This window comes from Symsagittifera roscoffensis, chromosome 10 (genome assembly GCF_963678635.1).
Source record: "Symsagittifera roscoffensis chromosome 10, txSymRosc1.1, whole genome shotgun sequence".
In the NCBI taxonomy this organism is placed as follows: domain Eukaryota; kingdom Metazoa; phylum Xenacoelomorpha; order Acoela; family Convolutidae; genus Symsagittifera; species Symsagittifera roscoffensis.
This window is the reverse complement of record NC_087071.1, coordinates 33,812,676-33,824,266: the sequence shown is the minus strand read 5'-3', so window position 1 is coordinate 33,824,266 and position 11,591 is coordinate 33,812,676. Positions and strand designations below refer to the sequence as shown.

The following is an 11,591-nucleotide window of genomic DNA, read 5'->3' as shown; positions in this document are numbered from 1 at the left end:
AATTTTGAGGCAGCTTTAAAAATAAATTCGAAACTTGATGCAACCAACGATCAAATAGCATACCAAAAAGCATACCAATTTATTCGATCCAAAAATTAGCTTGATGCCATTAAGGTTTTTTTTTTCAGTAAATACCCATAAAACAATACCGGAAACCTTTTATCCGGTTGAATTAAATGACCGTTCAAACAATAAACTCATCGAATTAGGGCTGCTTCTTTCATTCGACCTAAAAAACTAGTCTGACTTGGACTCTCAACCAAAAAGAGGTATTCAATCATATACTCAATGTCACATCGGTAAAATCCGTTTAAATCTGTGATTTATTATTTGACCTAATCAAATTACCTCAAGACACTAATTGGTGTTTACGAACACAGACTATAATTTCTGTGACAAAACAAGAAGATATGAACGAGGGTACTAGCAAACATCTTTAGGAAAAAAAACAGGAAGAAAATTTTGCAATTCAAATAAGAAACCCCAAAAAAAGCTTGATGATTAAAACAGAGTGACAAATCTTTACTGATAATTTTGTTAAATAAATCTGCTGTCTTGTAAACAGAAGTTGGTCACAGTCTTGATGATTGTGAATATTTTGTTTGAAAACTTCGCAGTGCTCTTGAACTACCTACCAGTTTTGATTTTGGTTTTGTATCAATTCGAATTGTGCTTTTTGAAAAAAAATTAATTCACTCATGAAGAATTTTTACCATGAAGAAACTTTCATCTAGTTTTTCTGCAAGCGTATAGAAGTATTCAGCTACTTGGCTGGCGAAGTCAGAGAGTCTGACAATGTTTTCAGTCTTCTCTTTAGACTTATCTTCGCAGGATCCAAAAATTCCTCGTAACCCACAATCAGCTGTTTATCCTAGTAGAATTCCACCTCCGAAAGTCCAGCTGATGCTAGTGCTGCAATAGCTAAGGCGGGTGCTCGTTTTTGCCTCAGATTGGTTTTTTGTTGTTCATGAAGGAATGAGGCTGTATATTTGCGCTAGAATGTAAGTTTTTTTTTTGGCTGAAGAAACCTCGTTTTCCACTTGATGAAGCAGCCTGTCGACATCAAAGGTTGAATAGTTTTTTGTGAACTTGGACGAGAAGTCCAAATGACAAAATAAGCTGGGTTGGTTCCAAATTTCAGCTTGTTGTGTCAGGAAGTCGTCAAGTTCATCACGGATATTGAGTTGAATTTTTGGGAGAGGGACAAATATTTCAGTTGGAATGAAATTTTCAGCTAGGAGACTTTTCGACTCATATTTGAAGATGTTTCCATTTTCCAAAACCGCCTCTGACTGTTTATCTGAGTTGATGTCGGAGTTTCATTGTGATTTGACTGTTTTGAGTGTTATGAAAGAATATATAGATTTTTATGAATAAATACATATTATCTAATGTAGTTTGAGCTTTTCAGATCCTTTGAAAAAAGAAATTGTCCTCGTTTTTATTTTCTGCGAAGAGCATTTGAGCCGTGAGGAAATTGACATGTTTAAGAATAGGCCGCTTTGTTGTGACGGAGAGGTGTGTATTGGTGAGGGGGGGGGGCGTGTGTCAGAGATTGGATGGGAGTGATTGGAGATGGGAAGAGAGAGGTTAAAGAGGGAGATGTTGCAAATGTACTCAGCATTAACATGTGTTTTGTTTTGGTGTCCTTTTAAGATCGCTTCTTGTTTTGAAGGATAGTATTTAGACGTGCCCTGAGCTAGATCAACCTTAGAAGATTTAGATATAGGTCAACGTAAAAATTAGTTGTTGTTTTTGTTCATTTTTTATGTTTTTGTTTTTACTTATTGTGTTATGTGGTTTCGATTGAAAAAAAATGGAATAGCTGATTTACTTTTGATGCCATTAAAGAATTGAGGTAATTGTAATTTTTTTCAGCATAATAAATTCATGTTTAATGCATCATGTTTCCTTTTGCATGTTTTTATTTTATTTTTCCAGTTTATTAAAATCAATATTTATAGTGCAATGTCGAATATTGACAAAACCGTTTGGACCCAGTTGTTCGATTTAATTCTTTTCAACTCATTTCTGAAGAGGAGATACGTGAATTTGGTTAGAAGCACTTAAAAATCTGGATGACATGGAATGAAGTCTTGGAACGAGGTCACTAAAAAGGAAAAAAAGAGGGACTGAGCGAGCTGTTGGACAAAAAAGTATGCTGGATCGAAAAAGCAGTGAAAGTTGTTGTGAAAAAGAGTTGTTTGTCATTGCACCCAAGATATTGAAGGGTTTGGAGAGTTGCAAGAATATGCTTCAGTTGCAAATGGGACTCAAACGCAACAAAATGACAAATAGACAACTCAGAAAGTTACATTCTGATGTATTTAAAGGATCCTCTACTTGGTCATTTTCTTTGGAGAAAGATCCTGAAAAGGCTGTGCCCCAGGGCTAAATTTTTTCAATGTTGATTTCCTTTTTAAGACCGTTAAGTGTCTAACCAATTTTTTGAATCTCATTGAAGAGGGCAAGGCAAATTTCATGACCAGATGCATGTTTTGTTTATCAAGCCGGTAAAATTGACTGCACAGCCATCGATTGCGGCGCAAGCTGATTAGAACTTGGATAAACCTGCACTGGTGAGTGGCTTTGAAGCTGGTCGGTCTGATGATTTATCTCAATTTCAAAAAATAGAGAACAAATATGAACTTCTCCGTCACAACACAACTGCTTCTTCTGAAACACATCATATTCTCCAAAGCACCAGTTGCACAAAACAATAAATCAAAAACCCGTGATTGACTTTCTTCGGCCATTCCTCTCAGATTCTGATGGGCGTGGTCAGTGTCAAAGAAGACTTGTTAATGAAGATTGCCATTCCACTAGCGTCATGGCAAATTTCATCTAAGGTCTTCCATCCAATTCCAGTCCCGATGCCACAGTACTAGAATGATAAAGCTATTATATGGAAAACGAAAGCTCCCTACTTGGCAATATCGTAGGAAAATATGGAAATTGCTGTAATAATGGAGTAAAACTTGAAACACCGCCTTGAATCTTCAAGATATCAGATTTGCCACAAAATGATCCCTACTGAGACAGGACACGGATCGTTCCAGGCAATTCTTTTCTTCAAAGGGAATCTCAACACACTGAAAGTATGCGACACTGAACAGATTCAGATAAAGCTGAAAATCTAGGATTTGGGGTAAAAGCTGATCACATCAGCAACATCTGCAACCAACCTATTCAAATCCGACATAGAATCAACAACCACCAGTGGAGTAGAAAAGCTCTCTTGATGCCAAATCTCCATTGTAACACTGGAATCTGGAAAACATTTAGAAGAGCCCAACACAAAAATTCAATCTGATTTAGCAACATGTGAACAGTTCCCAGCAACCAAGATGAATGTCCGATTTCCACACCCGATATCAAACTTGCTAAGCGAATTGCCCGAATTGGAGGACACGCCATTCTACGACTCCAAAACGGTCGCAGAGATCGTATTATTCAAGGAAGTAAAGAAGAAAGTATTCGAAATTTTTGATGTTCAAAATCAAGAAAAGAGGAGGAAAATAGAAAAACCGTTAGCGCCGAATATGAGGAAATTTCTACCTTCGTTAGCAACAAGAGTCTTTGATGACCGGCTTACCTTGAAATACTCACTGATTATGAATATAATTTCCTTCATCAGCTCAATGGTGCTCCATGCACTTTTAATTTGGGTTTACCACAAACGCAAAAAGGAGAAATTGGAACCTTCTCACTTTCGACATCTCCACTGGCTGAAGATACAACTCTGGATTCAGTGGACTCCACAGCTCTATTTCAAGAAACACTGAACGACGCGAATCGAATGAAACTAGAGATGACAATGGAACTCAATAACGTGAGAGCTCACGTTTTCACTGCACAGACATCATATATCAACAGGGATGCTTCTAAATCTGACCAACGGACTGTGTGTAGAACTTAAGGGAATCAAAACTGTAACCCCAAATATTCTACCAAGAGAAAAGCAGAGCGCTGGCAATTTTCGAAGCCGTGGCAAATTTTTCAAGGATGGTAGTATCACATCCCTAAACTCCATTTAAGGTTGTGATTTTTTATTTGACCTAACCAAACTAGTTTTAGTCCCTATCTGGCCACGGACTGTTTTTCTGTGACACAACAAAAGGATGTGATAGAGTGTACTAGCAAACATTATTAAGAAAGAAACAGCAGGAGAAAATATTGGAACTCAAATAATAAATTCCGAAAAAGTTTTGATGATGAAAAAAGAGTGACCAATTTTTACTGATAACTTTGTTAAAAAAAGATGAGTGTAAACAGTAACATATACTTTTGATTCATACAAATTATAAACTCACTCGAGAGATATCCGCGAGAAAGATCAGCTTGATTTGAATTGAAGGCCTCTGCCCAAACTTCTTTCTTTGTCTTCTGAGCCCTCTAAAGGAATATCGCCCTCCGAACAACGACATCCAAAATACTCTCGGTTACAGAACTTTCCTCGTCAATTGGAAAGTGACAACTTTAGTAGCAAACTTTAGAAGTATTTTTAGTAGTAACATTCAGAGCAAGCTTCAGAGACCTCATAAAAATATGAGATACTACACTCCAGTGAGCAGAAACTCAAAAATTGAAGCATGTTATAAAAGAAAACCAAAAAATCATAGTACTTCATAAAGTTTTCACTAGATAAACGTGAAGATTCTGTTGAGATAGGAAGTTTAAGTTTTTTCCAAAAATTTTTCAAGTCACATCGATAGTAAAAATCTTGTTCGGTAAAGAAAATCTTACGCTTAAGGCTGAATTTTTTTTGAGCATAAGAATAATTTTAATCTCAATTTACTAAGAATAAAAACAGGGTGACAATTGGCCTCAGTAGAGAAATGAAAAAAAAAACAAATCGTTGCATATTTGCATGGAATTGATAAATAGAAGAATAGAGAAAAAGAATAAACATTAGAATAGACTTTGCAGGGCAATTTTGCTGTTACCACAGCAAATCCAAATTCAATTCGGCCATGCAACTTCAGTGCAAAAATAACGACAGTTTGTTTGACTGGTTTAATCAGTTCACGCGCTCAATTGACTCAAACTCTCTGAAAAACGGTGTATGTGAAACACCTTGAGTAAGATCTTTCTAAGAAGTCTATTTTATAGTTCGGAAAACTCTCCGCAAAAAATATGACAACCGCAGACAACTTGAGCTTCTCGTCTGGAAAAAAATCTATAGTTTTTTTTGCCGCCTAAAATGCAATATCTAAAAACGTGATCAGTTTTTATTGTTTTTTTACCATCTTGTCGCTGTTTTAAAATCAACAAGTTTTGAAATCGACCTGAAGGGCTAGTGTTTATCAAAACTGTCTTCGCTTCTTCGCTCAGGAAAGAGGAAGGATACGGTCGACACTTCTGGTTTTGTTTCTGTCCTATCGAAACTAGCTTCAAGACAAAGTCAATGAAATTGTAGTTACGCTTACTACTTGTTCAGCTAAGTCGAGGTATGAAGAAATACCAAAAAAAATCTAACAACCAATGACGAAATTTTCTGCTAATGCCCTATAACAGGAAAACGCAAAAAGACGTTTTCCTTTGATGCTAGGGCAACCAGCAGTTGAGGATTTTTGCATTATTTTAAGAAAACACAGCAGCTAAGCAGGTGCAGATTTTTTTTCCAAATGACATCTGAAATTGCTTATATTAATCATAATTTTGATGGTAACTTTTCTAGAAAAAATGATTTTCTAATTAGGTGGAAAGTTTAGTTTCGGAAAATTAATTGAGAGCCTTTTCGAACTTCACAAGAGATCTATGAAAAGTGTTTGAAGCGTTTTGCAGGCAGTTTACATGATGACTTAAAATTCGTTAAAATAGAGTTCTAAGTTTCAATGAACTGCAGGGCAAAGAAAACAGTAAATACGGCTTTTGAACGCTTTATGGCGAAAATAATATCAAAAACTAGCCCTTTTTAAAAAGAAAACAAATTGCCACGGATCATCGGTTTGAAAACCTCAGTTGTGAGTAGATTGAACTGTCTGTTCATTTAAAACATTCATTCAAAAAGATTCATCTTTACCTTACATCGTTGAAAAGACTTATTAAAATATAACATAAATATAACATAAAAATGCAGATTAAGTTCAGCGCAATAACCATTTCAAAATTTATGTTTTAATTGTGTTTTCTTCATTTTTTGCAAAATATTACATTCAGAAAAACCTGTGACATTTGCTCAATAATTGGTCATCATTGCTGCTCAGTTTTCCCAATTTTTTTTTAACCAAAGAAGCTAACTTTGAAAATCATAAAAACACCTAAATTTTTTATCAACAAAAGCATCTTAAATACGTAAAATAAACTTGAAAAAATCAAAAAGCAAGTGTAAAACAATAAATGCGACAACCCTCAAAAATAATTTAGGAAAGAAATAATATGGTTTCAGCTTCAAAACAAATTTCATAGTCGTTTAACATTAAATTTGCTTTTTCTTAGATAAACACACAAGAGCAAATTTGCAGTTCTTAAATATCAGGATATCAAATTTCAAGAATGCATTATATCTTGACTAGTTTTATCAGTTTTGTAGTAATTGTTTTGTTTTCAAAAGAAATTGAAACACGGGTTACCGAACAAAAACGAACCTCTTTTGGTTTCCTTCATGAAGAAACTGAGCTTATCGTGAATGGTTTTAACACACCTGTGGGACGACCATTTTTTGTCAGCATATATACTGCATTTTTGCAAACGAATTGTGGAGCAGCTATAATAGCCCCTTTTTGGGTAATTACAGCGGCACATTGTGTTCTGATTACCCCAGGTTAGCAAAACGATCAGAAAATAGTCTTTTGGCTGTTTCGTCGGCAAAACTGGTTTCATTTTGTAGCAGAACACATTTTATTTTCACAAAATAACCAAATTGGTCCTGTCATAGTTTTAGCCCACGCATCTGCGATGTCGGGCTCAACTACATTAACTGAAAATGGTTGTCATGATGCATAAGGCATTAATGACATTTTGGGATTGTTTTACAATTTTTTGTCCTAGTGGCCTTAAGAAAATAATGATTTCTGTCGAAAGAAATGTTTGCAATTATCTGAACATTTTCTCGCAACAATTTATCCTCAGTTATTTTATTTTTCTATTAAGAAACAAAAAATCCTGCGCAACAGTGTATATGTGTGCTTTTAGTGAATTTAAGCTTGATAAGTTATCCTGGTAAAGATGTATAGTTATCGTGAAAACACGAAATAATCCCCATCATAGAAAAACAATGACCTGGTGTAGCAAAATTTTTTAGTGTAAATAAACCAGCCAAAATTTAAACCAACCGAAAACACACAAAGTATGAGGGTCAGTCAAAAAATTACTTCGTGTAAAATTGCACGACTTTCGCAAGTGTTGCATAATAATTATAAAATAATTACGTTTTTTTTTGGCTGCTTTTCATGGTACCTGGTTTATAAATAGGCTCGATCATAAACTACCAACTTTTCTAGCCCCCACAGCCGATAACTCGAACTGAGCTTCATGAATTGATAATGCTAGTTTTAAAAATTAAAACGTGCAAAAATTTTTTCATAGAAATTATTTGTTCAACAAAGTTTTGAGGAAAACTTAAGTTTTTAAACTCCAATGAATCACTCTCAATTTCTGTTTCATTTTGTGGATTGTTTTTATACTTATCAGCAACATCCACCACCATGCAGCTCCTATCAGACAAAATATAACAAGACTGCTCGTATCAGGGCGAAGCCCTGAATGTTCCGACTGCCTTTTAAGGTTTATGGAGCAGTAATAAATATTAAAAATTCAATGAAAAAAAAACAAGATGAAAAAAAAACCTTTTTTCTAAAATTTGAACTTTTTTAATGAAAATCATCCCCCACACGCCATTTAAAGTACAAAAGGATAGATTTCGCTCCTTGTAACAAATCAATTATGGCAAATAAGCTTCTTTTAACCAATTTGGAACGATTTCTAAGACTGATTAACTCTCCGCTTACGCATTAATAGCGCGAAATATATCGCGCGTTAATTGTCCCAATTTGGCCAAAATGGCAATTTTTAAACCCTCGTAACTTTACTGAAAATGATCACAGGTGAAATATCTTTTCAAATTTAAGCTCAAGACAACAATACCTTTCAAATGATATAAAAAAATTCCGTCAAAAAGCCGAAATTTATCTGAAGAAAAAAAACCCACCCGAGCACAAATTTTCCTTCACTTTCGTATCGAAAGTCGGAACAATTAATTCCCCTAGAGTAACGAAAAGGTTTAACTGCGTTGTTTTTAACGACTGAATATTAGTCCGAACTGATTTAGTTGACATACTATGAATTGATATAACATTTTTCCAACAATTAAAACTTTTGTTTGCAGTTCAAAACAAAATATATTAGTGAGCTTTGATCGCAAAAACTATAATGTCTCTTGGAATGGGATTTCGTTTTATCTATAACATTTTTTTCTGACATAGAATATTAATTTTGCATGAATTCTTGACTGAAAATGTTAAGTAATATGTCATCCAACAAACTAAATTTTGAAACCATTTAAAAAAATGTTTTTTTTTATGCAAGACTTCTTGCATAAAGTTTTGAAAGGATCCGACTAAAACTTATGGTTTTTATATAAAAAAGACTTCGAAAGTGAGTGTCGCTCAATGCTACACCCTGACGAAGGTAAATGCTTAGGTATAAAACTTTTGACAAATAGTTTATTGTTAATTTTTAAAAAAAATTTAATCTTATTCGACCCACATTTTGGCATTTTTGGACTCTTGATTCAAACCTGTTCGATCTATGGGTGCTTGCGGGTGCTCGTTGCTTGCGGGTGCTCGTTGCTTGCGGGTGCTCGTTGCTTGCGTGTGCTCGATGCTTGCGGGTGCTCGTTGCTTGCGGGTGAGGCAATATTACCAGCCCAGAAAAGTAACCAAAAAAAATTGCATGTAGGTCTTAAGCAGGGACACAACAGCGGTTCGCCGTGATGAGCTGTAGAGCTCGTATGTTGGTCCTTACTGTCGTGGATAAATAATATTAATTTCATAATTCTTCCCTAACTCTCATTGCAATAGGTGGGTAGCTAACAAGATCAAAATTTTTGTAATTTCGAGCAAAAAACTTGCTAGTTTCAGTGCAAGACATTTACGTAATGGCGGAAGCAGTTGTGCAGTTGTGGCCTCCATCACATTCAACATATCGCCTTAGCAGGGTTCAAAACAAATTCATACCTGACAGGTGAGACATTTAGAGTGTGAAAAAACCAGCCGAAGTTTAAACTGGCCGATAATGCGCACAGTATAAAAACCAGTTAAAAAGTCATATCCATAAAATTAGAAAGACTTTCGTAACTGTTACATAATTTTACATAAGCACTATTTAACAATTACGTACTTTTCACTGGCTCAAAATTCGGCTGGTTTTTATAGCACCGAGATTTTTTGTTCAATCATTTTCTAGAACTTCGAATATACAATAATTTTTTCGCCAAAAAAAACAGTGATAACTCGATGTCTTTGGTTGCTATGCGTTTTTCTCTAAATTTTGAGAAAGTTGTTTGGTTACCTCTTCTTCTTCCTATGCAATCTACTGCTTTTTGCTCAAAAATTTTAAAATACTTGTGATGTGGAAAACTATGTTATAGAACAAAAATATTACATAGTTTCCAAATTCGGTTGAGTTGAGGAAGATATTGGTTTTCCTATCACTTGTTTTTTAGATGACATTAACAAAAATAAAAAGTTTAAGTTTTTTTTCATTCAAGGTGGTGTGGATAATTTTGAGAAAATGTTGCAAAAAAAAACAATTTTTAATGTGCGTTCGAAACGTACCTTTGCCTACCCTTATTACCCAGGTAAATTTGCTTTCCTTATATTTTTCCTTTACCGACACAAAAAAAAATATTTTGCTCCCTCTGTTCAGATATTTTGATCACAGGGAAATAATAATTGGATATTCAAAATTTAAGAGTTGTTTGAAATTTAAGAGACATTGTTATCGGATTTTTCCTACATTTACAGTACCATCTTATTTTTTCTCTTCTGCTTTTAGTTTTGAAATGAACCACGGATATTTCAAAAACGACCTTGCTCTTCTCAAACTATTGCAACCGATAACGGATTCTAGTCGGATAATACCATTATGCACCGAAAGTACAACCCCTATCCATTGCGGCATTTTAGGGGAGAAATCAAGACAATTTTAGTAGTACAGTAAGAATGCAATCTTAACAATCCCTATTTAACAATCTACTTAACAATCTCCCCCTATGGTATCTACTTAAAAATCTCCACCCCTATGAACAAATACAAGAATTTAGTACATATTTTGTATTGTTAGTTCCACTTTTGCTGCATTCTGGTTGGTCTAAACTTCGGCTAACCTAACCTTCGTAATAATTTCAACCCCTTTCTTCAAAAAGGGTGGGGGTTGGGGAGACTATTATGTAGACCCTACTACAGTTGGTCTGGGAGTAGATTGTTTTCATAAAGCAGCCTCGATTGTTATTGGAAAATAACATGAGTGTTTGTATCAAGACAAAAATTCGACTGTTACCACTGCCTTATTGTTCCGACTTTCGATACGAAAGTAACGGAATATTTGTGCTCGGGGTGGGTTTTTTTTCTTCAGACAAATTTCGACTTTTTAACTAGGCATTTTTGACGGAATCTTTTTATATCATTCGAAAGGTATTGTTGTCCTGAGCTCAAATTTGAAAAGATATTTCACCTGTGATCATTTTTCGTAGAGTTACGGGGGTTTAAATATTGCCATTTTGGCCAATTAAGCAGGGACACAACAGCGGTTCGCCGTGATGAGCTGTAGAGCTCGTATGTTGGTCCTTACTGTCGTGGATAAATAATATTAATTTCATAATTCTTCCCTAACTCTCATTGCAATAGGTGGGTAGCTAACAAGATCAAAATTTTTGTAATTTCGAGCAAAAAACTTGCTAGTTTCAGTGCAAGACATTTACGTAATGGCGGAAGCAGTTGTGCAGTTGTGGCCTCCATCACATTCAACATATCGCCTTAGCAGGGTTCAAAACAAATTCATACCTGACAGGTGAGACATTTAGAGTGTGAAAAAACCAGCCGAAGTTTAAACTGGCCGATAATGCGCACAGTATAAAAACCAGTTAAAAAGTCATATCCATAAAATTAGAAAGACTTTCGTAACTGTTACATAATTTTACATAAGCACTATTTAACAATTACGTACTTTTCACTGGCTCAAAATTCGGCTGGTTTTTATAGCACCGAGATTTTTTGTTCAATCATTTTCTAGAACTTCGAATATACAATAATTTTTTCGCCAAAAAAAACAGTGATAACTCGATGTCTTTGGTTGCTATGCGTTTTTCTCTAAATTTTGAGAAAGTTGTTTGGTTACCTCTTCTTCTTCCTATGCAATCTACTGCTTTTTGCTCAAAAATTTTAAAATACTTGTGATGTGGAAAACTATGTTATAGAACAAAAATATTACATAGTTTCCAAATTCGGTTGAGTTGAGGAAGATATTGGTTTTCCTATCACTTGTTTTTTAGATGACATTAACAAAAATAAAAAGTTTAAGTTTTTTTTCATTCAAGGTGGTGTGGATAATTTTGAGAAAATGTTGCAAAAAAAAACAATTTTTAATGT

The 11,591-nt window shown here is 34.7% G+C and overlaps 1 long non-coding RNA gene across 1 annotated transcript; it reads left to right on the top strand.

Moving 5' to 3' along the window:
- Positions 1-6,486: 6,486 nt before the first annotated feature.
- Positions 6,487-10,172, top strand: LOC134855094 (uncharacterized). Its single transcript, XR_010164448.1, has 3 exons — positions 6,487-6,766; positions 9,084-9,186; positions 10,000-10,172. It is a non-coding gene; the product is annotated as an uncharacterized LOC134855094 (long non-coding RNA).
- Positions 10,173-11,591: the final 1,419 nt, after the last annotated feature.